General features: G+C 39.9%; 1 protein-coding gene across 10 annotated transcripts in view; it reads right to left on the bottom strand.

Moving 5' to 3' along the window:
• dlgap1a (discs, large (Drosophila) homolog-associated protein 1a) overlaps nt 1-24,856 on the bottom strand; it is a 767,710-nt gene that overhangs the window by 305,521 nt on the left and 437,333 nt on the right. Inside the window, exon 1 of one of the 10 annotated variants that reach the window (XM_043688193.1) lies at nt 20,040-20,059. The exons of the other annotated variants lie outside the window; for them this stretch is intronic. The gene's annotated coding sequence lies outside the window, so the exon portion shown is untranslated. Of the gene's footprint in view, nt 1-20,039; nt 20,060-24,856 lie in introns of those variants that run through there. 10 annotated transcript variants of the gene reach the window in all.

Raw genomic sequence — 24,856 nt, 5'->3', positions numbered from 1 at the left:
CAGGTGTTAGATTTGGACATAGGTGAGCACTTTGGTGATAGTGATCACAATTCAGTTATGTTTACTTTAACAATGGAAAGGGATCAGTATACACCAGAGGGCAAGAGCTACAGCTAGGGGAAAGGCAATTATGTTGTAATTAGGCAAGATTTAGGATGCATAGGATGGGGAAGGAAACTGCAGGGGATGGGCACAACAGAAATGTGGAGCTTATTCAAGGAACAGCTACTGTGTGTTCTTGATAAGTATGCACCTGTCAAACTGAGAGGAAGTTGTTGAGTGCAGGATCTGTGGTTTACTGAGAAAGTTGAATCTCTTGTCAAGAGGAAATAGAAGGCATATGTTAGATTGAGATGTAAAGGCTCAATTATAGTGATTGAGAGTTACAGGTAGCCAGGAAAGAGCTAAAGAGAGAGCTAAGATGACTGAGGAGGGGACATGAGAAGTTGTTGGTGGTTAGGATCAGGGAAAACCCTAAGGCTTTTTATAGGTATGAAAGGGATAAAAGAATGACTCGAGTAAGATTAGGGCCAAGGACAATAGTGGAAGTTATGTGTGGAATCAGAGGAGATAGGGGAAGCGCTAAATGAATATTTTTCATCAGTATTCACAATGAAAAAAGACAATGTTGTCGAGGAGAATACTGAGAAACAGGCTACGAGACTAGATGGGATCGAGGTTCACAAGGAGGTGGTGTTAGAAATTCTGGGAAATGTGAAAATAGATAAATTTCCTCGGCTGGATAGGATTCATCCTAGGATTCTCTGGGAAGCTGTGGAGGAGATTGTCGAGCCTTTGGCTTTGATCTTTATGTCGTCATTGTCTACAGGAATAGTACCAGAAGACTGGAGGATAGCAAATGTCGGCCCCCTCGCTCAAGAAGGGGAGTAGAGGCAAGCCTGGTAATTAAAGACCAGTGAGCCTTACTCCAGTTGTGGGTAATGTGTTGGAAAAGGTTATAACAGATAGGATTTATAATCATCTCGATAAGAATAAGTTGATTAGGGATAGTCAGCACAGTTTTGAGAAGGGTAGGTCATGACTCACAAACTTTATTGAGTTCTTTGAGAAGATGACCAAATAGGTGGATGAGGGTAAAGCCATTGATGAGGTGTATATGGATTTCAGTAAAGCGTTTGATTTGGCTCCCCATGATAGGCTACTGCACAAAATACAGAGGCATGGGATTGAGGGCGATTTAGCGATTTGGATCAGAAATTGGCTAGCTGAAAGAAGACAGAGGGTGGTGATTGATGGAAAATGTTCATCCTGGACTTCAGTTACTAGCAGTGTGCCACAAGGATCTGTTTTAGGTCCACTGCTGTTTGTCATTTTTATAAACGACCTGGATGAAAGCGTAGAAAGATGGATTTGTAAATTTGCAGATGACACCAAGGTCACTACAGTTGTGGATAGTGCTGAAGGATGTTGTAGGTTACAGTGGGTCACAAATAAGCTGCAGAACTGGGCTGAGACATGGCAAATGGAGTTTAATGCAGAAAGGTTTGAGGTGATTCACTTTGGAAGGTGTAACAGGAATGCAGAGTACTGGGCAAATGGTAAGATTCTTGGTAGTGTAGATCTCAGAGTCTACATACATAGATCCCTCAAAGTTTCCACCCAGGTTGATAGGGTTGTTAAGAAGGCATATGATGTGCTAGCTTTTATTAGTAGAGGGATCGAGTTTCAGAACTATGAGGTCATGCTGCATCTGTACAAAACTCTGGTGTGGCTGCACCCGGAGTATTGTTTGTAGTTCTGCAATATAGGAAGGATGTGGAAGCTTTGGAAAAGGCTCAGAGGAGACTTACTAGGATGTTGCCTGTTATAGAGGGAAAGTCTTACAAGGAAAGTTTGAGGGACTTGAGGCTGTTCTTGTTCGAGAGAAGGAGGTTGAGAGGTGACTTAATTGAGACATACAAGATAATCAGAGGGTTAGATCTGGTGGACAATGAGAGCCTTTTTCCTCGGATGGTGATGACTAGCATGAGGGGACATTGCTTTACATTGAGGGGTGACAGATACAGGACAGATGTCAGAGGTAATTTCTTTACTCAGAGAATAGTAGGGGCATAGAATCCACTGCCTGCAACAGTTGTAGACTCGCCAACTTTATGGGCATTTAAGTGGTCACTGGATAGGCACATGGACAAAAATGGAATTGTGTAGGTTAGATAGGCTTCAGATTGTTTTCACAGGGTGGTGCAACATTAAGGGCCTAAGGGCCTGTACTGCGCTGTAATGTTCTATGTTCTATGACTGATCATCTTTCAATAACACCAGACTTTATTATGATCTGTTGCAATGATGCGATCTTCTAGACCAGCATTTCTAAAATGTCTCAATTTTTCTACAGCCAAGGATTTCCCCAGCCCCCACCACGTTCGACAGGCATTCAACCATATCTGCCTAATTTTCTGCACTTCCGCTCTCATCTCTTCCCTTCCCTCCTAGAAACAGAGTAAGGGTTCCCTTTGTGTTCACCTTCCACTCCACAAGCTTCCATGTGTCATGGAAGCAAAATTCTGAGAGTGCTGGCAATCTGAAACAAACACAAGATGCTGGAGAAACTAAGCAGATCTGGGAGCATTGGTGAAAAGAGAAGCAAAGTTAATGTCTCAAGTCTGATATGACTCTTCTTCAGAACTGAAAACTGTTAGAAAATTATTTCTTAAAAAATTTTTAGTTGTGTTTCTCTCTTTAAAGATGCTGTCAGATTTGTTGAATTTCTCTCAGATTGCTCATTTTCCACCATTCATTGCCTTGGCACCTTTCTATGAAAGTCCAGGAGGTGTAACAATTGTCCTGTTACCACTGCTTTTCTCACTGTCCAATGCCTGAAAAACCCTTTTGAGGGAATGCAGTGATTTTACTGTACTTCAAGTTAGTTTACAATATTCACTGGTCACTATGCAGTCTCTTTCGCAGTGGGGAGACAAAAGCCAACTGGAAGGCCACTTTGCAGGACACCCAAGTTCAATTTGCAAGCCCAACTTTGAGCTCACTCTAGCCTACCATTTTGAATTTCTAGTTTGCTCTCACACTGATTTCTCCATCTTTGGGCTACTGCAGAGCTCCAGTGAAACTCAACATAAACTTAAGGGACATTATCTCAATTTTCAATTGGACACTTTATAGTCTTCTGTACTCAACATTCATTTCTGCAATTTCAGACCATAAACTCGGAGCCCCTATTTTGTTTCCCTTTCCTTACATACGATGGTATTTCTCTTATTTTTTGCTACCAACCAGAAACACCCCCTGCTATAGCTCCGGATTTTACAGAATCTAACTATCTGGAGGTTTCACAATTCTTCGACAACCCATTCCCTTCAGCTTTGAAAGACTGATTCATTTTTAGCTTGACAGCTGTTGCCCTTGATTCTGACCATCAGTAAATAATTTATTTGCTGGAAGGTGTTTTTTTATCTTTCAAATGTCTGTGGAGGATGCTGTTTCTGTTAAACTGATAGTTGGTCAGTTCTCAGGAAGACCTTTAATCTACTGAATTCACTTCGTAGAGGAATTCTTCCCCGACAATTCAGGGAGCTGCCCCTTATTATAACTTGGAGCACCTTTATTCTCATGAATGTACTTAGCTTCTGATAGCATTCTGGGTCTTCAGACCAGGCAATTTCTTTTTGATCATGTCCTGGTCTGGTTTCATTGGAATCACATGTTGCCTATGCACCTTGCCTTCAAGAAATTCACTTGTTGAACTTTCAACTTTATTCCTTTATTTTTCTAGTTTATATTAAGAAGGATTTTAATGTTAACTACTACCTATTTCTTGATTTTTCTACTTATTCTATGAAGGTAACACTTAACTTTTTAAACCTTATTTCTTTTACTAATTTGTACTCAAGGTTTTTGTACCTAGGTACCTTTGTACCTAAGATGACACTGTAGGTCACAATATTGTACACTTTTCACTGTACTCCTATACTTATATACTTTTTGTGTACACGTGACAATAAAAGCAAATCTAAAATCATAAAGTGCTCATGTGCTGCTGTAGCCCTGCACAAAAGGAGCTGCAAATCCCTCATGAGACAGTCCTTGCCAACAAGGAAACAAATCAGGTAGGACATAGGCAAACAGAGAGAAATACTGAAGCAGCAAATGGAAGAGAACAAGCTTTCAAAAAAACCAAAATCAAAGCAACTTTGAGGTGCTGGTCAGGTTTTTGAGCAGATTATAAAGAAGCAAATATAAATAAACTGGACTGAAAGAAAGCTTAAATTCTCATAGAATCCCTACAATGTGGAAACAGGCCATTCAGCCCAACAAGTCCACATCGGCCCTCTGAAGGGCATCCCACCCAGATCCATTCCCTTACATTTCCCCGACTAATGCACCTAACCTACACGTTACTGAATACTATAGGCAATTTAGCATGGCCAATTCACCTAACCTGTACTGTGGGAGGAAACCGGAGCACCCGAAGGAAACCCACGCAGACACAGGGAGAATGTACAAACTCCACACAGTTGTCTGAGGCTGGCATTAAACTAGACTGCCTGGCATTGTGAGGCAACAGTGCTAACCATGGAGCCACTGTGCTGCCCTGAATTGATGAAAACAGATAAAGCCAGGGTGTAAAACCAAAAGCTTCAAAATGAGCTGAAAGCACTGACATAGAAAAACAAATGTCAAGAAGGTTTGAACCACTCAAAACAGCTTGGGAAAAAAAGATTGCTCTGTGGTAATGTAAATCAAAGCTTGGCTGTTATGTGTCAGGATATGAAAATTCTGGGCTAACAACTGTAGTCCATGAAGGAAACATTTGACAACACAAATGGTCAATGTTACCGATGGCTGTGAAAGTCAACAGTATTTCCAGAGAAAATCACCATCACGAGATTTGGATGCCATGGGAAATTACCTGTCGAAACGGATAGGTTCACTTAATGTTCTAAAAGTTAAACTTTCTTTTATAAAAGGAGGGGTTCAATTGTACATGTATCTTGCCCTAAGAGTTGATATTTAAGGGCATTATGAGCTGTGTGCATCAATATTGCCTGGCAGTTACTCCATTGTGGGTTTGCAAGCCGTACAAACATACATCAGTTAGTGTGCTGTCTGCTTAACATCTTGAAATGAGTTTTACTGCTTTAAGTAAACTAGCCCACAAAGTTAATTAATTCCTAGCCAGTAATTGATTATTACACTATTATCATGAACATGTTACAGAAACTTGGCTGAGAGATAGACAAGACTGGTAGCCCAATGTTCTGGGTTTCAGAAGCTATAGGAAGGATAGGAAAGGAGGCAAGAAAGAGGTGGGAGTTTGGTATTTTTGATTAACAAACACATTACTGCTATATCTAGAGAAGATATTTTATTTTTGAAAATTCATCCAGTGAAAATGTGTATGTAGAAATTAGAAATAAAAAAAGGAAGATCACCTTGGTGGGATTGTACCATAGGACCCCAAAAGTAAGATAGAAATTGAGAAATAAATATGTAGGGAGATTTCAGATATACGTAAGTATAATAACGTTGTAGATTAGATTACATTACAGTGTTGAAACAGGCCATTCAGCCCAACAAGTCCACACCGACCCGCCGAAGCACAACCCACCCATACCCCTACATTTACCCCTATACCTAACACTACGGGCAATTTAGCATGGCCAATTCACCTGACCTGCACATCTTTGGACTGTGGGAGGAAACCGGAGCACCCAGAGGAAACCCACGCAGACACAGGGAGAATGTGCAAACTCCACACAGTCAGTCGCCTGAGGCAGGAATTGAACCCGGGTCTCTGGCGCTGTGAGGCAACAGTGCTAACCAATGTGCCACCGTGCCGCCCACAATAATGGGAGTAATAATGTAATAATGGGAGTTTTAATTTTCCAAACATTGACTGGAGCTACCACAGGTTTGGATTGTGAAGAATTTGTTAAATGTGTTAAAGAAAACTTTCTTTATCAATGTGTGGATGCTGTTACTGGAGAGGGAGCAAAATTGGACCTTCTTTTGGGCAATAAGGCAGGGCTGGTGACTGAAGTAAAAGTGGGAGAACATATTACGCCTAGTGATCATAATTCTATTAGTATCAAAATGATTATGGAGAATGATAAGCCTTGCATAAAAGTTAAAGCTTTTAATTGGAGTAAGGCAAAATTTAATGGTATGAGACATGAACTTTCAAAAGACTGCTTGCAGGTAAAGGGATGACTGACAACTGGGAGGCATTCAAGAGTGTGATGACAAGAGCTCAGATGCATTAGGTTCCTTTTGAATGTGAAGGGTTAAGCTAGTAAGGTTAAGGATCAATGGATGAATAAAGATATTGAGGTTGTAGTCAAGAATAAAAGAGAATCTTACTTTAGATATAGACACCTTGATTCAATTGAATCTCTTAATCAATACAAAGAGTGTTAGGGGCATTCTTAAGAAAAAAATCAGGAAGGCAAAGAGGGGATATGAGATAGCATTGGCAGATAAGGTTAAGGATAATCCTAAGAAATTCTACAAATACATTGAAAGCAAGAGGGTAACTAGAGAGAGGGTACAGCCCCTTAAAGATCAAAGAGGTTGTTCTTTGTGTTGAACCCCAGGAGATGAGAGAGATATTAAATGAGTATTTGCATTAATTTTTTATTATGGAGAATGCAGAGAAATAAAGTTTGATGTTTTAAAAATAGTTTACATTACAGAAGAGGAAGTTTGGGAAGTCATAGGAACAAAGGTTCTGGATGTGGGTTTGCTCGCTGAGCTGGAAGGTTCATTTCCAGACGTTTCATCACCCTACTAAGTAACATCTTCAGTGGGCCTCCAGGCAAAGCACTGCTGTTGATTCCTGCTTTCCATTTATGTGTTTGGGTTTCTTTGGGTTGGTGATGTAATTTCCTGTTCTTTTTCTCAGGGGTGATAGATGGGGTCTAACTTGATGTGTTTGTTGATAGAGTTCGGGTTGGAATGTCATGCTTCTAGGAATTCTCGTGCATGTCTCTGTTTGGCTTGTCCTAAGATGGATGTGTTGTCCCAGTCAAAGTGGTGTCCTTCCTTATCTGTATGTAAGGATACTAGTGAGAGAGACCAATGTCGTTTTGTGGCTAGTTGGTGTTCATGTATCCTGGTGGCTAGTTTTCTGCCTGTTCGTCCAATGTAGTGTTTGTTGCAGTCCTTGCATGGTATTTTGTAAATGACATTAGTTTTGCTTATTGTCTGTATAGGCTCTTTCAAGTTCATTAGCTGCTGTTTTAGTGTGTTGGTGGGCTTGGACAGGAGTTGTGAAGTCATGTTGCGGTTGTACAGGACATTGATGAGGCCTCTTCTGAAAATGTGTCCAGTTCTGGTTGCCCAGTTAGAGCAAAGATATTATTAAGCTGGAGAGAGTTCAGAAGAGGTTTACCAGGATGCTGCCAGACAAGAAAGGTTTCAGTTATAAAGAGAAGCTGTATAGGCTGGGACACTTTTCACTGTATCATAGGAGATTGAGAAATGACCTTATAGAAGTTTATAAAATAATGAAGGGTAAAGACAGTGTTAAGAGTTATTTCTTTCCTAGAAAGAAGATTTCAAGACTGGAGGCAAATTTTTAAAGTGAGAAAAATTTAAAGACGAGGGGCAAATTATTGACACAGAGTGATTCGCATGTGGAATGAACTTCCTGAAAAAGTGGTGGATGTGGGTACAATTACGTTTAAAAGAATCTAGATATGTACATGAATAGAAAAGGTTTGGAGCGATATAGGCCAGGAGTATGCAGGTGGGACTATTTTTAGTTTGGGAATATGTTCGGCATGGACTGGTTGGACTGAAAAGTCTGTTTCCGTGCTGTATGAATCTATTTCTATCACAGCAAATACCTTATCTCAATTTTACACAAGAAATATTTATTCTCAATTTGTTGATACATCTGTATGAAAGTATAGAAGCTTTACATTTCAACTTGAATTCCTATTTCATCCTACATGGTATGTGATCTAATACAACAGTGACAATCACCCCTCTATCAAGCTGAAAATCAGTAAGAGGTCCACTGACAAAAAGCTTCTAACAAACCTCAGTCAGCCGAGTCACCCCAATCTCAGATATATTTTCCGGTTGTGGAGGTTCTGTCACATCTTTGTATGATAATTACTGGCTTGTTACTGAGCTGAAGTTGCTTTCTCCTTCTGTGCAGCTTCTGGAAGTGGTCTGTTGTTTTACAAATGTAGGATACTTCTTATTAGTTATCGCTGGGCATTGCTTGTGCCTGTGAGGCTTTTTTGTTGCATTGACACAAACTCTTTTCATCCGCTGTTTGGTCTACTCTTTGTGGTGGTCTGACCATACGGGCGGCACGGTGGCACAGTGGTTAGCACTGCTGCCTCACAGCGCCAGAGACCCGGGTTCAATTCCCGCTTCAGGCAACTGTGTGGAGGTTGCACATTCTCCCCGTGTCTGCTCCGTGTCACTGCTCCGGTTTCCTCCCACAGTCCAAAAATGTGCAGGTTAGGTAAATTGGCCAAGCTAAATTGCCCGTAGTGTTATGTGAAGGGGTAAATATAAGGGAATGGGTCTGGGTGGGTTGCTCATCGGAGGGTCGGTGTGGACTTGTTGGGCTGAAGGGCCTGTTTCCACACAGTAAGTAATCTAATCTAATACAATGTGGATAGAACTTTTAGAGTCATGGAGATATACAGCAAGGAAACATACCTCTCAGTCCAACTCATTCATGCTGACCAGATACCCTAAATTAATCTAGTGCCATTTGCCAGCATTTGGCCCATATCCCTCTAAACCTTTCCTATATGCACATGCAGATGCCTTTTAAATCTTGTAAATGCAAACATCTCCACTAGAGCAGCTTATTCCGTACACGTACCATCTTAAGTTATCCCTTAAGTCTCTTTTAAATCTTTTACCTCTCACTTTAAGCCTACGCCCACGAGTCTTGGTCTCACCTACCATGGGAGAAAAGACCTTGGCCAGTCACCCTATCTATACTCTTTATGATTTTATAAACTTCTATCAGGTCACCCGTCAGCCTCTGAAGCTCCAGGGAAAATACCTCCAACCTATTCAGCCTTTCCCTATAGCTCAAACCCTCCAACCCTGGCAACATCTTTGTTAATCTTTTCTGAACGCTTTCAAGATTCACAACATCCTTCCTATATCAGGGAGGCTAGAATTGCATGCAGTATTCCAAAAGTGGCCTAATCAACTTGTACAACTGCAACATAACTTCCCAACTTCTATACTCAATGTACTGACCAAAAAAGGCAAGTGCATCAAATGCCTTCTTTACTATCCAGTGTACCTGTGACTGTACTTTCAAGGAAGTATGCACCCGCACTCCAAAATCCCTTTATCAGCAACACTCCCCAGGACCTTCTCATTAAGTGTAAAAGTCCTGCCGTGACCAAATGCAGCCCCTCACATTTACCTAGATTAAACTCCATCTGCCACTCCTTGGCCTATTTGTTCAATGTCCTGTTGTACTCTGAGGTAACCTTCTTCACTGTCTACTACACTGCCAATTTTGGTGGCATCTGCAAATTTATTAACCATACTCATATTCACATCCAATATGACAAATGCTTTCCTCTGTTAAGGATGATTTTCTCCAGTTAGGATTTCTGCTACAAGTGCGACTTGAATGGCATTGTACAAAATCAAGTTTCCTTTAAGTGCATTATATCTGTCACATCAATATTTCAACAAAATTCTGTATTTTACAAATTTTGATTTCAAAACTAATCTATAGACACCCTTAACGATGTTATGGATTCCTCAGATGCTGAACTTTTCTGTTAAATTTTACTCTTTCTGCCTGTCTCAGATTAAGGAATCATCAAAAACTGTTAGAAAGACTTCAAAAGTGCCTGTGCCTTTTTTTAGATTTTGGCAAATCACAATCTCATCAGCTGTAGATCATTTTAAATTAAATAGTGATGTTTACGGTTCAGCTGGAGATTCAGTATCTAATTTAAAACAATTATTTTTTTCAAGATGTCCAAACTTTGTTTGGTTCATCCCAGATATTAAATTGTTAAAGTAGTCTAATTTCTCCTGTCATTTCTTCTTGGTGTAATTATTTATTCTTCATGATATGAAACTGTTTTAAATTTGCAACATTTCAATCTTCTTTGTAACCTAGTTATTCAGGCTGTTAATTTTCCAGTATTTCAATGTTGTGTAAATTCCCTTTGTTTGGAAGTCTCTTCGAGCATTTAAACTTTGCTTTACAGCCATGCTATATTATTTTCTTCTAATAAAGTTTTAATTCTGTAGTAATTTTTAATAGTATATCTCTGTGCTGCTTGCTGGATTTATCCTGACTTTTTAAAAAATCAATACAATTGTTTGTCACCTTGTACAGACAAAATGGAGGTTATCCAACGTTTGCCGTCTAGATGCATTTTCTCAGTTCTTCATGGGCAAAATAAACGTTTTCCACCTTTCATGGGCTAATACACAATGTATGGACCTGTCTGCAATTGTTCAAATGATTCTCTAGCTATGGGCCTAATAAATCTTCTTGCCACTTCACTCCACTCAAAACATTTACTCGAACCTCTCTCCACAGATGCTGCCAGACCTGCTGAGCTTTTCCAGCAATTTCTGTTACACATTTTATGCATCTAGATCTAGAGATGGACTCCTCAATTCTCCACCCAAGATTGTGTGACATCATCTGACTGGGTAAAGATTAATGTAGTCACCAATATTAACCCTTTCAGAATCATCACCTGCGACTACACACACCATCCTGAATAAGAAATCGGACGTCCAGGCCACTGTGATGATATATGTTGGGTTTATGGAAATAGAAAATGTCTCAACTCTGTCCTCTGGACAAGGTTTCAGGCTGAATACTTCTATCACATTTATTCTTTCCTTTCTTTCACCCTATGGTGAATCTTCCTTTTGCCCTTGTCCCAGCATAACATGCTCTAAATCGATTACATTTCAGTTTCCTAATCTGAAACTTTAATGTACTTCTCTCTCTCTCTAGATAAAGCTGACTTTCTGACCTTCCAGCCTTTTCTAATCTTGTTTCTTACCAAAGGAATGTCATAAGAATGTAGTTCTAAAGTTTTGACTAACTTATTCCTATTTCTCATGAAACTTCATAAAAATTAAAATTATTTATTTGAAGTGTAATAGATATTTTGGCATTCCTGCCTCTAAGATAGTTGGCTCTCTTTTTTCAGGGCAGATAAATGAATTTTCAGTTTATTTGCAATTACTTCTCAAAGCAACCCTTAGTTTGGTGGCAATGGTATACAATAAATGAGGCAGTTCTTTTTTAGAGGCTGAGCATTAAACTAAGGGGCTCACAGTAGAGTAACGAGACAAGGGATTAGATTTATTAGACATTAGAGTAAACTAGAGTCAGAGTGAATGGGCAGGCATGGTGGCAAAAGTAACTAGCCTTTTTGCTACCTGCAAGTAATATTATTCTATTGTGGAACTTTTAGTAGCAAAAGTAATGATACAGTTATATCTCTTAGGTTAGTAGGCACTTTTTACCAACACCAGGGAAATCTATCAGCCAATGTAAATGGTGAATTTAATAGTACCAACTTCCAATAACATTATGGAGTTATGGTTTTATCATATATATGTGATATTTGCTAACCTGATGACGTAGTCTATTTATGCATTAGTGTGTGTGATCACAGCTTTTCACATTTCTCATTAGCCTCAATGCCATTCACAAAACAGTCTACCAATTTTGATCTGGCTAATGGAGGACAGAAGCTGGTGGGGAAGTATTATACATTAGTAGTTAGCATAGCTGCCTCACAGTGCCAGGGATCCATTCCATCCTCCAAAGGCTGCCTGTGTGGAGTTTGCACATCCTGCCTGTGTCTGTCTGGGTTCTCCTATTTCCTCCCACAGTCCATAGATGTGCAAGTTAGGTGGGCTGGCCATTGTGTCCAGGGATGTGCAGGCTAGGTGAATTATCCCTGGAAAATGCAGAGGTAGGATAGGAGATGGGTCTGAGTGGGATAGTCTTCAGAGAGTTAGTGCAGACTCAAGGGGCTAAATAGCTTGTTTCCACATGGTAGGGATACTATGAATCCTTTCTAGAGGAAATGTAAAGGGAAACAAATAAATACAAAATAAGTAAACATGTTATATTTTTATTCTTGAACCTGTTCTCTTGAAGTAAATCACAGGAATGCTTTTATATGAAAAGCCTATTGAGGTGAGCAACATAATGTGTAAATAAGAAGCTACTTTGAATCTTGAATTCTGTTTATCCATTATCCTTCATCTCAAGGAGTAAGAAATTCATTCTTCAGTACAGAAGAGTGTTAGTGTAAATATCATGCACCTCATTATTAATTGAACACGATCTGATTGGGTGAATGTCAAATGTGACAGAGAATTTTGAAGAAGGACAATGATCCTAATAATTTTTCTCGTTTATGTTTTCCGACTGTTGACGCAAGATCAATTGCGTTAATTAGTCTTCATTCAAATGAATATTTTCTATTTTGAGATCTGGCTCTGGAGAATGTCGTCAGTTCGGAAACTCAGTCGAAGTGTCATTTTCTAATACTTAAAATTAATAATTTAAATTACAAATTCCAAAATAACCCATAAATGCAAGTAGGGCTCAAAAGTTTAAAACAATATCATAACAAACACGTCAAGAGGTCGATTATGCAGAACGAACATAATTAATCTCTGTCAGATACTGGAAGTGACGCATCCACTGCAGCATGTATTTAGCATATTAAAATGAAATGTGGTGACAGAGTGAATTTAATTCAAAGACTTTATCAACTTGTTTTCTAGACTGATCATTTGTTAACATAAAACAAAGTAGTTGTCTATAATTCATCTATTAATTTATCAGGTTGTTTTGAAGAAAGTGTGTGGAACTTCAATTCATTACGAGTAAATAGAGAATTGAGGCCAAATAAGAAAACCCAACTTCTCAGTAATAAAAGCCTACAATCTTAATGATAGGTATTATTAATGAAAAGGTCTAATAGCTTATTCAAAGTTTATCCCATTATGGGTATGGTAGTATCGCAATTTTATTACTGGACAAAGATCCAGAGACATGACTTAAAAACGAGCTCCACAACAGATGGGGAATTTAAATGCAGTTCATTAAAAAAAATCTGGAATAAACAGTATGTGTATTTTGAATAAATTGTCATAGAAACATGTCTGGTTCTTTACAGTAAGTGATATGGCATCTCCACTCAATTTGAGCTATTTGTGACTATAGTCTGACAGTAGCATGATTACCTGTACTCTCAAAACAGCCCAGCTAGCCACAAAGTTTAAAAAAAAACTGCAATGCAAAACTAGATTAAGAATAAAACATTGACTTACATGCTGGACATGACAAAAGCACACTCTATGCAGTTGATATTGTAACGCTCCCATAACATATGGGAATTTGTACCACAATTGGGAAAACTGTCCCACAAGCAATTTTTACGATAGACTGATGTAAATGTTCCAGTCAATGCCCCAATATCCTCTATCACCAGTTTGGTATGTTTGATTGGATTTATTGTGGTCACATGTGTCTAAGTACAGTGAAATGCTTTTGTTTTGCGAATAGTACATGCAGATCATAGCAAACATGGATATACAGATCATAGGGTGCTTAGACAGTGCAAGGATTACAATGTTACAGCAGCACAAGAGGTGCACAAGCAAAATCACCATTAGCAAGATCAACATTATTTGAAGTCAGCATTTTAATAACAGCAGGCAAGAAGCTGTTCTTGAACCTGTTGGTGCACGTGTTCTAGCTTCTGTATGTTCTGCCTGACAGAAGAGATTGGAAGAGAGCATTATCAGGATGGGAGAAGTGTAAATGGAGTCCATGGATGGAAGGTTAGCTTCTGTGATGGTCTGGGCTGTGCGCACAATTTTCTGTAGTTTCTTACAGTCCTGGGACAGAGCAGACTGTTATGCACCCAGGTAGTATGCTTTCTATGGAGCATTTGTAGAAATTGGTGAGGGTTCTTATGGATATACCGAATTTCCTAAGTTGCCTGAGGATGAAGAGGTATTGTTGTGCCTTCTTGGCCATTGCATCTGTGCGGGTGGTTCAGGACAGATTGTCCATTATCATCACTCCTCAGAACTCGAGACTGCTGATCCTCCCCATTTCTGTCAATGACTTTATTCCTGAAGTCAATGATCAGTTCTTTTGTTCTGCTGACATTGAGAGAGAGTTTTTGTACCACAACATCAAACACTCTACCTCTTTCCTGTATTCTGACTCATCAACAGAACAAACTAAATGGAGATACTAGCATAGTGGCATACAACTGTGAAAGAGTAGCCAGGGAACCATTCATATTGACTTTGGACAGTGTTCTGGCACTCAGAACATGACAGAAGAAGCAGTCTTCCCTTTGGCCTCTAAGAATAACTCTTAACATTCTCCTGTTGTCCACCCAATCACAGATCTTCCTTCGCTCCTTGTTTCTCTCATTCTTTGACCAAATCTACTACATTTCTAGCTTTTCCCAGTTCTGATGAAAGGAATGCAGTTTTTTTTCCTCCATAGATGCTAACTGACTTGCTGAGCATTTCCAATGTTTTTTGGTTTTATTTCAGATTTCCAACATTTTGAAAGGGAGCAGATACCTGGAAATAAACAGCAAGGTACAGAAGGTCCCGTTCAAGATGGAGGTTTGCTCACTGAGCTGGAAGGTTCATTTCCAGACGTTTCATCACCCTACTAGGTAACATCTTCAGTGGGTCTCAGGCCACTGTACACGATTCCTGCTTTCTATTTATATCCCATCTACCACCCCCTGAGAAAAAGATCAGGAAATGACATCACCACAGGAAATCACATCACCACAGGAAATGACAACACCAACCCAAAGACACCCAAACATATAAAGAGAAAGGAATCATGTATAGTGCTTCGCCTGAGGCCCACTGAAGATGTTACCTAGTAGGGTAATGAAACGTCTGGAAATGAACTTTTAGCTCAGTGAGCAAACCCACATCCAGAATCTCAACCTGAGCTACAAATCTTCTCAAAACTCACTGGCCCCTTTCAAATTACATTCAGTATTGACTGGGCACCGTATTGCTTTTTATATTCCTTCTTTGTTACTGGGTCAAAAGCAAGAATTCCTTCCTTAATGTCACCCCATGAACTGAAGCAACTCAAGACAGCAATTCTCCACCACTATCAAGCACAATTCACATCCCCTGAAGTCAACTGGAAAGCATGCTTATTATAAATACTAAGTACTACTGGAAACCATGAGATTGGATGGAGCAATACCTATAAGTAGTAAACTGATAATGTTGCAGATATTACTTCAGGATATCATTGCTGAAAACACTCAGTGATTTTCTCTTGTATTTGAAACAATGTAATTTCTTGATAGAAAGCAGTGACATCACAAATGTTGTTAAAAAAGTTAGTATTTTTCAAATTTTGGAAACTAAGTTGTAAATTTAAATCAGCAAATTGATAAAATTTGTACTGATGAAATAGCTAGGCTTCAGACCATCAGACCAAACATTCAAGGTCTGTCACACACTTTGCTGTACATGCATTTCCCACATCACAATCAAGTTATGATTCAGATAGATTGTGACTAATTGATTAATTGAATTAATATTGTTTATCTTGGAAATGCAAATAGAAACCTGAATTAGATTTTGATTTGTTTACATTAAATTTTAACTTTTGTGGATATTATTTCATTGAATTTAGCCGGAAGTTGGGGGTAGATGGCGATGTAATGTTAATGTAACTCCACAATGCAGCTGGTGCAATTTGAATTCAGGAAAAATCTGGAACTAAAAGGAATCAAATGGTGACCATGTAACCACTGTCAATTGTCGTCAAAACTCTTCTAGTTCATGATTGGCAGGCAGGGAAGAATATCTACCACCCATACCTGGTCTGGCCTAAGTGTGACTCCAGACCCACAGCAATGTGGTTGACTCTTAACTGTCATCAGAAATGGCCCAGCAAGCTACTCAGTTTATCAAACCTCCATGAAGCCTAAAAATAAAGATCAAAACTGGACAAAGCCTTAGAATTAGAGGGGGTAAATTCAGAACAGAAATGCGGAGACATTTCTTCAGCCAGAGAGTGGTGGGCCTGTGGAATTCATTGCCACAGAGTGCAGTGGAGGCTGGGACGCTAAATGTCTTCAAGACAGAAATTGATAAATTCTTGATGTCACAAGGAATTAAGGGCTACGGGGAGAATGTGGGTAAGTGGAGTTGAAATGCCCATCAGCCATGATTGAATGGCGGAGTGGACTCGATGGGCCGAATGGCCTTACTTCCGCTCCTATGTCTTATGGTCTTATGGTCTAAACCAGCTGGTAACAAACTAGTTACCAGAAACGATAATGCAAACACAGCCCTGATGACCCTGCATAGTCCTCCTTACTAACTTCTGGGAACTTGTGCTAAGATCAAGAGAGCTGTCCCACAGACTAGATTCTGGCATAGTCACACTCATGAAATCATACCTTATACACAAGGTCTCAGACAACACCATTATCATCCCTGTGTTTACACATGGTCAGTCATCTGTATTGCATGCTCATGGTTAGAGGATCATGTCTAGTCTCCAGTACAGTGTGGGGGTCATCCAATAATTAGTTCTGTAAATCCAGCAGAAGCAGTCAGTGAATTGCATGTTGTTATTCAGGGAGATACAAACACTGTGGTCAGGAGTCTGGTCAGTCAAGGCAAGGGGCAAATGCCAGCATTTTAATCTTGTAGGAGATTTCAAGGGGTGGGGGTGTTATTTGTTGGAGAATTGGCAAATCAATGACGGAAGCTGGGAATGAGCCAAGGCTGGAATGGAAATAACAACACTTACAAAAGTCAGGGCAAGGACCGTAATAGGAACCATGCAAAATTTAATTTAATTCAAATTTAGTTGGTGGAATTTCGAACATCATTGGAGGGCTTGGCATGCTGTAGGAGATGGCAGTGGGTTGGAGGGGAGGGAATTTATAGGTTATGACCGCTACTATGACAGTGGCCTCCACAGTGAAAGAAAAAAGAGCAGGGAAGCCATCAGCAAGGTGGTATGGAGGGCAAGTAGGACTGTTGTTAACAAGTTCAATGTGGTAGGTCTCTATATTGGGAGGGATGGATTGAAATGGGCTGTCAGATTGATGTAAGGTATTTAAGCATACGCAGGTTATGGGGCAGTATCTGATGGGGCCCAGTGTTGGCTGTATCGACATTACCAACCATCACTTACACTTCTCTGGAGATGAAGTCCTCCTGGAAAAGGCTAGAACAATGCGCAGGGTGGGTAGAGACTCAGTTTGGTGGGCAACAGTTTGGGACCCACTTTTGCTGAATGTGTCGGTATTACAGTCCTTTACAAAGTGTGGCTACATTGGATTTGAAATCATTGCATTGTGTACCATAGAATCATACAGTACAGAGGAGGTCCTTCAGCCCATCAAGTCTGTACTGCTACAAACATACCCACTGCACTAGGCTCATAGCCTTGAATGGTATTGTACTTACAAGTTTTCATCCAAGTACTTTTTAAAGGTTGAGAGGTTTCCCACCTCAACTACCCTCTCAGACAGTGTATTCTACACACCACCATCCTCTGGGTGAAAAATATTTTCCTTAAATCCCCTTTAAACCTCCTGCCTTTCACTTTAAAGTGTGCTCTTTGTTCCTGACCTTAAGCTACTTACTTTCTACCTTGTCCATGCCCCTCATATTCTTAAGCACCTCTATCAGGAAGCAGACCCACCCTCCACCACCCTTCTTTTCTCCAAGGAAAACCACCCGAGCTTATGAAGCCTCTTTTCATAGCTGAACTGCTCTATCTCTGACATCCTGGTGAATTTCCTCTGCACACCCTCTACTGCAATCACATCTTTCCTATAGTGTAGAGCAGAATGGCACTCGTTAATCCATTTGTCACCTCACAAAGTTTGATACACCTCTAACATGATCTCCCTGTTCTTATAATCCATGCCTCAACAGATGAAGACAAGCATCCCACATGGCTTCTTAACTACCCTATTAAGCTGTCCTGCCACCTTCAGCAATCTGTAGACAAGAACTCCAAGATCCCTTTGAGCATCTTAGTGCCCTGCCTTTCATTAACTGCCCTCTTATCTTCTAAGTGCATCAGTTTAGATTGTCAGAGTTAAATTCTACCTGCCACTGATCTGTCCACCTGACCAATCCATTTATATCCTCCTGTCACCTCACTTTTCTCCTCACTTTCAAACTGGAACTCCCTGAACAAACATGTAGATTTGGACCCTATTTACTAATCGCTCAGAAACAGAAACAGAAATGATACCATCCACAACAAACCAAGATACTTAAATAGCAAGCGAGACAGTACATGAATGCTTCAGTGGAGGCTCACTGATGATGTTACCCCACATGGTGACATAACGTCAGAAAACAAACCCACCAGCTCAGTGAGCAAACCAGTAACCTTTCCTCCTCACTGTTAACCAGCCGACCAATCTTTGTGTCATCTGCAAACTTACTTATCATTCCCCGTCACATTCTTATCTACATTATTTATGAATATTAAAAACAATAAAGTACCCAGCAGGGATCCCTGTTGTATGCCATTGAAAACAGGGTCCAGTCACACAAACAGCCTTCTAACACCACTCTCTGTTTCCTGTCAGTAAGCCCTATTTTGTATCACCTCCTATCTGTTGATTGGGGAGCTGTTCCGGACACTGAGTGTGGTAAGGTGGGGGTGGAAATTGGATGTGAGAGATACTGTGGTGCTGTGGTAGGTAAGTAACTTGGTAAAGTTGGTAAGATAGGGTGCTCATAGTGAAAACACTCCAACAATCTTGGTGTAAATTAGACCTCCCAAAAGAAAAGTACAACTCAGTCCAACAGATTTATTACTTAAGGGAAAAAAGTACTGGGAACCATGGTTCAATATCATTGGTGTAAATGGTTCACTGAGATGATTTGTTTGCTTCTCAGGAGTTTATGTCCTTCAATCTCCTTTCTCCAGATTCTTTTCACTTTGTTGCAGTAGGCACAGGATGATTAGTACACTTAAAACAAACATTACCGTTTTAAAAAACAAACTTCAGGTATTTTTATTGTAGAGAGAGACAGAGAGAGAGAGAGAGATACATACAGAGAGAAAGATTAATACTCCCTGTCCTTCCAGCTGCTTGAAGAATTCTCACTGAACTGTTCACACTCAGCACTTATTCTGCTGCCCAGGAACCAATCAGAAATTTGCTGCCAGGCTAAAGATTTTTAGTATCCCAACTGGTCACCACTGCACTAAGCAACCAGCTAACCAAATCTCATTCTGTACACACACCCTGATGTTGCATCATGCTGTCTATTGATTACTTCCCCCACTGCTTGAACAAAGCAACAATGTAAACAAAACACACAACCAGTTTCATTGAATTGTACAAGTCCAGCATTGTCTTCTACAATCTTTTGATTTTAAAACAGTCACTTTTTCCCCATTTTTAGCCCATAATCAACAAAATATACACACACACACTCACAGACTTAAACCCCTTTACACTCTCTCTCTCTCACATACACACATATATGTTCATGGGGTGAATTTGTACTTACAGAGCTACATTGTACTTTGCTCAAAAACTGCATGTAAGACTCTGTTAACGCATTTTTTAGATTAGAATCAGTCTAAACATTATGGCACTGACAACAGCATACAGGGGGCGAACATCTTCAATACATTACCTGGGCTGACACCAATTGTTACAGTTAACCTGAGAATGTAACTTTTAAAAATGTTTTGTGATTTATACATGAAAGAAGTGAAACTATCATGGTCACTCTAGCAGATGAGAGATTTAACAAACAATCAAGGTATTTTTCAATGTATGATTTCAGTTACATCACACTGTAAACTTTTGCTATAAATTCTGTGCCTTACAATTGTGTCTCCACAACCACCTGATGAAGGAGCGGCGCTCCGAAAGCTAGTGCTTCCAATTAAACCCCTTCCAATTAAATGCTGACTATAACCTGATGTTGTGAGATTTTTAACTTTGTACACCCCAGTCCAACACCGGCATCTCCAAATCAGAAATTAAATGATACTGTCTTACATGAGTTACAGCTCAAGTGGATTGCTCTGCCTTGAGCCATCAGCAGCTGAAAGAGAACATACAAATAGTTGTGCTTTAAGTATCGGAATCCACGTAACCATTGCATCCTATGCCTCCTACTGCCATTATCTATCTCTCATGTCAGTATCACATGCAAAATTAGCTTAGTCTTGTGAATTCAACGCACTTTGATAGTTAATTGATAATTTGATAAATTACTTTGCAAACAAACATTCAAACAGTGTGCTCTGCATCATCAATATGAATTGTAACCATAGCAACAAGTACTCTCTACTACCCCCCACCTAACTCTTATGGCAGCAGTACATTCAAGTTTACACTCTGAATCTGACACAGTTTAAAAATTCAACATTCTCACTTTTACTTGTAATGGCTGGCAGCATTGTTATTAAGGTGGTAAAGGCACTAATTCAGAGTGCTTACCTCTATAAAAGGAAAAAGGCAACCAAAGACTGGGATCTAAAATTTCATTGCATAATAAAATAACTTTATTTCCAGCTTTCAAAAAAGGCATCAATTTATTTTCAGATGCAATTCCATAGGTATCAGTAGCTACTCAGTTGATTGGCCATTATTCCTGGTTGCTCCAAAATAATCTTAGAACAGCAGTGAATAGAGCCAAGCTTGAATTTTAATTCCGCTAATGTTCACACATGCATTTTCCACCTGAAGTCACTAGCTATGCATCAGGATTTGAAATCCAAGCCAAGCTGTTTATTTCTACCATAGTGGTGCTGTCATAAACTGAATTGCCAAAATGGCATTGCACTTTGGATCAACTAATCTGGTATAAAGTGCAAACTGAATCTGTACAGTCGAGCCCCACTTAAAAAAGTGAACCATCTGGGATCACATGTATATCAAAATGGAAAGGTAGAACATCAGCTCAAAGTAGAAAATAAACAAAGTTCTTGAATAACCACAGCAAATGGGCTGCACCGCCTCTTTCTCCAACAGACTTCATCAGTCAGAAGGACCTGGTCTTTTCGTTTTTGTAATTAAATCCTCAGTAATTTTTTAATAATGTCTTTGTAATTATCAACAGTGAGCAGAGACAATCTCCCCTCATTCCCATTTCCTCCTTATTTCAATAAAATACACAATTACATTATTTAATGTCTCTACTGGCCTCCTGAAATTGCTATTTTTTCTGATTACATGCAGATTGGAGCGGTGAGATTTGAAAACCTCTACTCTGTAATATTCAGATTAGAACTAACTGGAATGAAATACATATTCCTGTGAGAAACTGATTTCAATACCAAGTCACTTTTTAAAAACAAAACTGATGAGAGAATATTTCCATCTTGAGGTTATCTTCAAAATAATTCAATCATAAATCTCAGAAATAACTATTATCCGCAGACTGAGCGATGCTCCAAGGAAAGCTCAAACTACTGATCTGTTGCCCTAAGTATGTGCGATGCCTTGGACTACCCACAGCTATTTAAGTAAAATTACTATTCCTTAAATTACTTGACAGGGAAGGAGGAACGTGGAACAAGTTGTAACCTCTCCAATCTGGCCACTCGTTGCACTGGCAACCACTGTAGTCCAGCACCCATAGTATTCATGGTTTTCCTTATAGCGGCTTTGCAGCTTTGTTCATTTGTTACACTTTGTCTGGTTTGAATAGGAAGAGTTTAGAAGGATATGGCCCAGATGCTGGCAAATGGGACGAGATTGATTTTGGATATCTGGTCGGCATGGAGAAGTTGGACCAAAGGGTTTGTTTCCGTGCTGTAGAACTCTGACTCTACAAGGCATGCGATTGATACAAGTCCAGGTGAGGTTTTCACTTTTAAAATGTTTGTTACTGAATATACCCATCTCCTGTGGTCTGGCAAAGATCCAGTCTTGAGGGTGCTGTATTAGGGAGGTACAACCGATACAACTAATGTTGGAGTATTTTGCTCCATTAGCTAACTCTAATGCAGATGAATTTCCAAACTGTCTAGGAAGCCATCCTTCTGCCTCCTGACACAAAAACTTCAAAGTATGGTGAACTGTGAGGAAGAAGAGGACAATGATAGACCTAAAGAGATCATAGACAGGTTGTTAGTAGGAATGGAGAGGAAGCAGATGATAGTTAATGCAGACAAGTGAGAAGTGATACACTTCCATTGAAAAAAATGAGGCGAGGCAATATAAGAGGAAGCATTTCTAAAGGAAGTGCAGAAATCACTGACATTGGCAGAGAAGATTGTCAAAGTGGTTCAAAAGGCACACTAGATTCTGGTATTTATAAATTGAGGAATAGCGTGCAAAAGCAAGGAAGCTATGATTAATTTTTACATAAGACCAGTTTGGCCTGAATGAGAAAAGTTTCCCTATTCTGGCCAAATTAGGAAGCATATGAACTCTATCGAGAAGGTGCAGCAGATATAAACAAAACTGGTTCTGTGGATGAGGGACTTCAGTTTAAACAACAGATCAAAGAACATGGGGTTATGAAGCTAGAAACTAGGGGCAGGAATATGTAATTCAGCCCCTCAAGCCTGCTCTGCCATTCAATACAATCATAGCCAATCTCATTTCTGCCTCAACTCCACTTTCCTGCCTGCTCTCCAAAACCCTTTCATTAAAGTTATTAAAGTTAAATCTAGCTTCTCCTTAAATTTTCTCAATGTATGGGCATCCGTTGCATGCTGTGTTAGTGAATTCTGCAGATGTGAAACACTGAGAGAACTAATTTCTCCTCATTCCTCTTTTTCAATCTGCCCCCTTTTATCCTAAAACTATGAGCTCTCTTTCTTGATTGTCCCAGAAGAGGAAACATCCTCTCTACATCTACAATGTCAATTCCTTGAACATCGTACATATCTCAATTAGATCTCCTCTCATTGTTCTAAATTCCAGACAGTATAGGTTTAAACTATTCAATCTCTCTTCATCATAAAAAATCCTCCACTCTGGAAGCAATCTAGTGAGCCTCCTCTAAAATGCATCCAATACAACTATATCTCCCTCAAGCAGGGAAACCAAAACTATACGCAATACACTGGGTTTGGTCTCGCTTTACAGTTTCACTAACACCTCTCTCCTTTTATTCTTTATTCCTTTAGCAATAATACTAAAGTTCCATTTGTCTTCCTTATTACCCGCTTTACCTGCATCCAAGTTAAATTGTGTTTGCTCTCCATGGAGAAGATTGAGAGGAAATTTGCTAGGACTATACAAAATTATGAGGGGTCTTGGGAGAGTAGATAGAGTGAAATTGTTCCTGTTTATGGGAAGCCCAAAAACCACAGGACAACAATTTAAGATGATCAGCAAGAGAATTTAGTGAGTGGTTATGATTTGGAAAACATTGTCTGAACTTATGATGGAGGCAGATTTATTTTCAGTCATAGAGTCACAGAGATGTATAGCACGGAAACAGACCCTTTTGTCCAACTCGTCCAGATATTCCAATCCAATCTAGTCCCATCTGCCAGCACTTGGCCCTTATCCCTCCAAACCCTTCTTATACATATACCCGCCCAGAATGGCAGCTCATTCTATACATGTACCACCCTCAGTGTGAAAAAGTTGCCCCTTAGGTCTCTTTTATATCTTTCCCCTCTCACCCTAAACCTATGCCCTCTAGTTCTGGACTGCCCCACCCCAGTGAAGACACTGTCTATTTATCCTATTTATGCCCCTCATGATTTTATAAACCTCCGACGATCCAGGGAAAACAGCCCTAGCTTATCCAACTTCTCCCGATAGCTCAAATCCTCCAACCATGGCAACGTCCTTGTATATCTTTTCTGAACACTTTCAAATTTCACAACATTCTTCCGATAGAAAGGAGACCAGAATTGCACGCAATATTCCAAAAGAGGCCTAACCAATGTCATGTACACCCCGAACATGACCTCCCAACTCTTGTACTCAATACTCTGACCAATAAAGGAAAGCATACCAAACACCTTCTTCACTATCCTATCTACCTGCAACTCCACTTTCAAGGAGCTATGAATCTGTACTCCAAGGTCTCTTTGTTCAGCAACACGCCCTAGGAACTTACCATTAAGTGTATAGGTTCTGCTAAGATTTATTTTCCTAAAATGCAGCACCTCACATTTATCTAAACTAAACTTCATCTGACACTTCTCAACCCATTGGCCCATTTGATCAAGATTCTGTTGTAATCTGAGATAACCTTCTTTGCTGTCCACTATACCTCCAATTTTGGTATAATCTGCAAACTTACTAACTATACCTCTTATGCTCGCATCCATATCATTTATATAAATGACGAAAAGTAGTGGACCCAGCACCGATCCTTGTGGCTCCAGTCTGAGAAAACAACCCTCCACCAGCACCCTCTGTCTTCTACCTTTGAGCCAGCTCTGTCTCCAAATGGCTAGGATTTCCTGTATTCCAATGAGATCTAACCTTGCTAACCAGTGTCCCACGGGGAACCCTGTCAAACTCTTTACTGAAGTCCATATAGATCGTGTCCACCGCCCTGCCCGCCTCTTTGTTACTTCTTCAAAAAACTCAATCAAGTTGCAAAATGTCCAGATTACAGAGGAGAAAGTGCTGGATGCCTTGAAACGGTTAAAGGTGGATAAATCCGCAGGACCTGATCAGGTGTACCCGAGAACTCTGTGGGAAGCTAGAGAAGTGATTGCTGGGCCTCTTGCTGAGATATTTGTATCACTGATAGTCACAGGGGAGGTGCTGGAAGACTGGAGGTTGGCTAACGTGGTGCCACTGTTTAAGGAGGGTGGTAAGGAGAAGCCAGGGAACTATAGGCTGGTGAGTCTGACATCAGTGGTGGGCAAGTTGTTGACGGGAATCCTGAA

The sequence above is a fragment of the Chiloscyllium plagiosum genome, chromosome 4 (genome assembly GCF_004010195.1).
Source record: "Chiloscyllium plagiosum isolate BGI_BamShark_2017 chromosome 4, ASM401019v2, whole genome shotgun sequence".
NCBI lineage: Eukaryota > Metazoa > Chordata > Chondrichthyes > Orectolobiformes > Hemiscylliidae > Chiloscyllium > Chiloscyllium plagiosum.
Note: the sequence above shows the minus strand (reverse complement) of the source record. Positions and strands in the feature narration are given on the sequence as shown.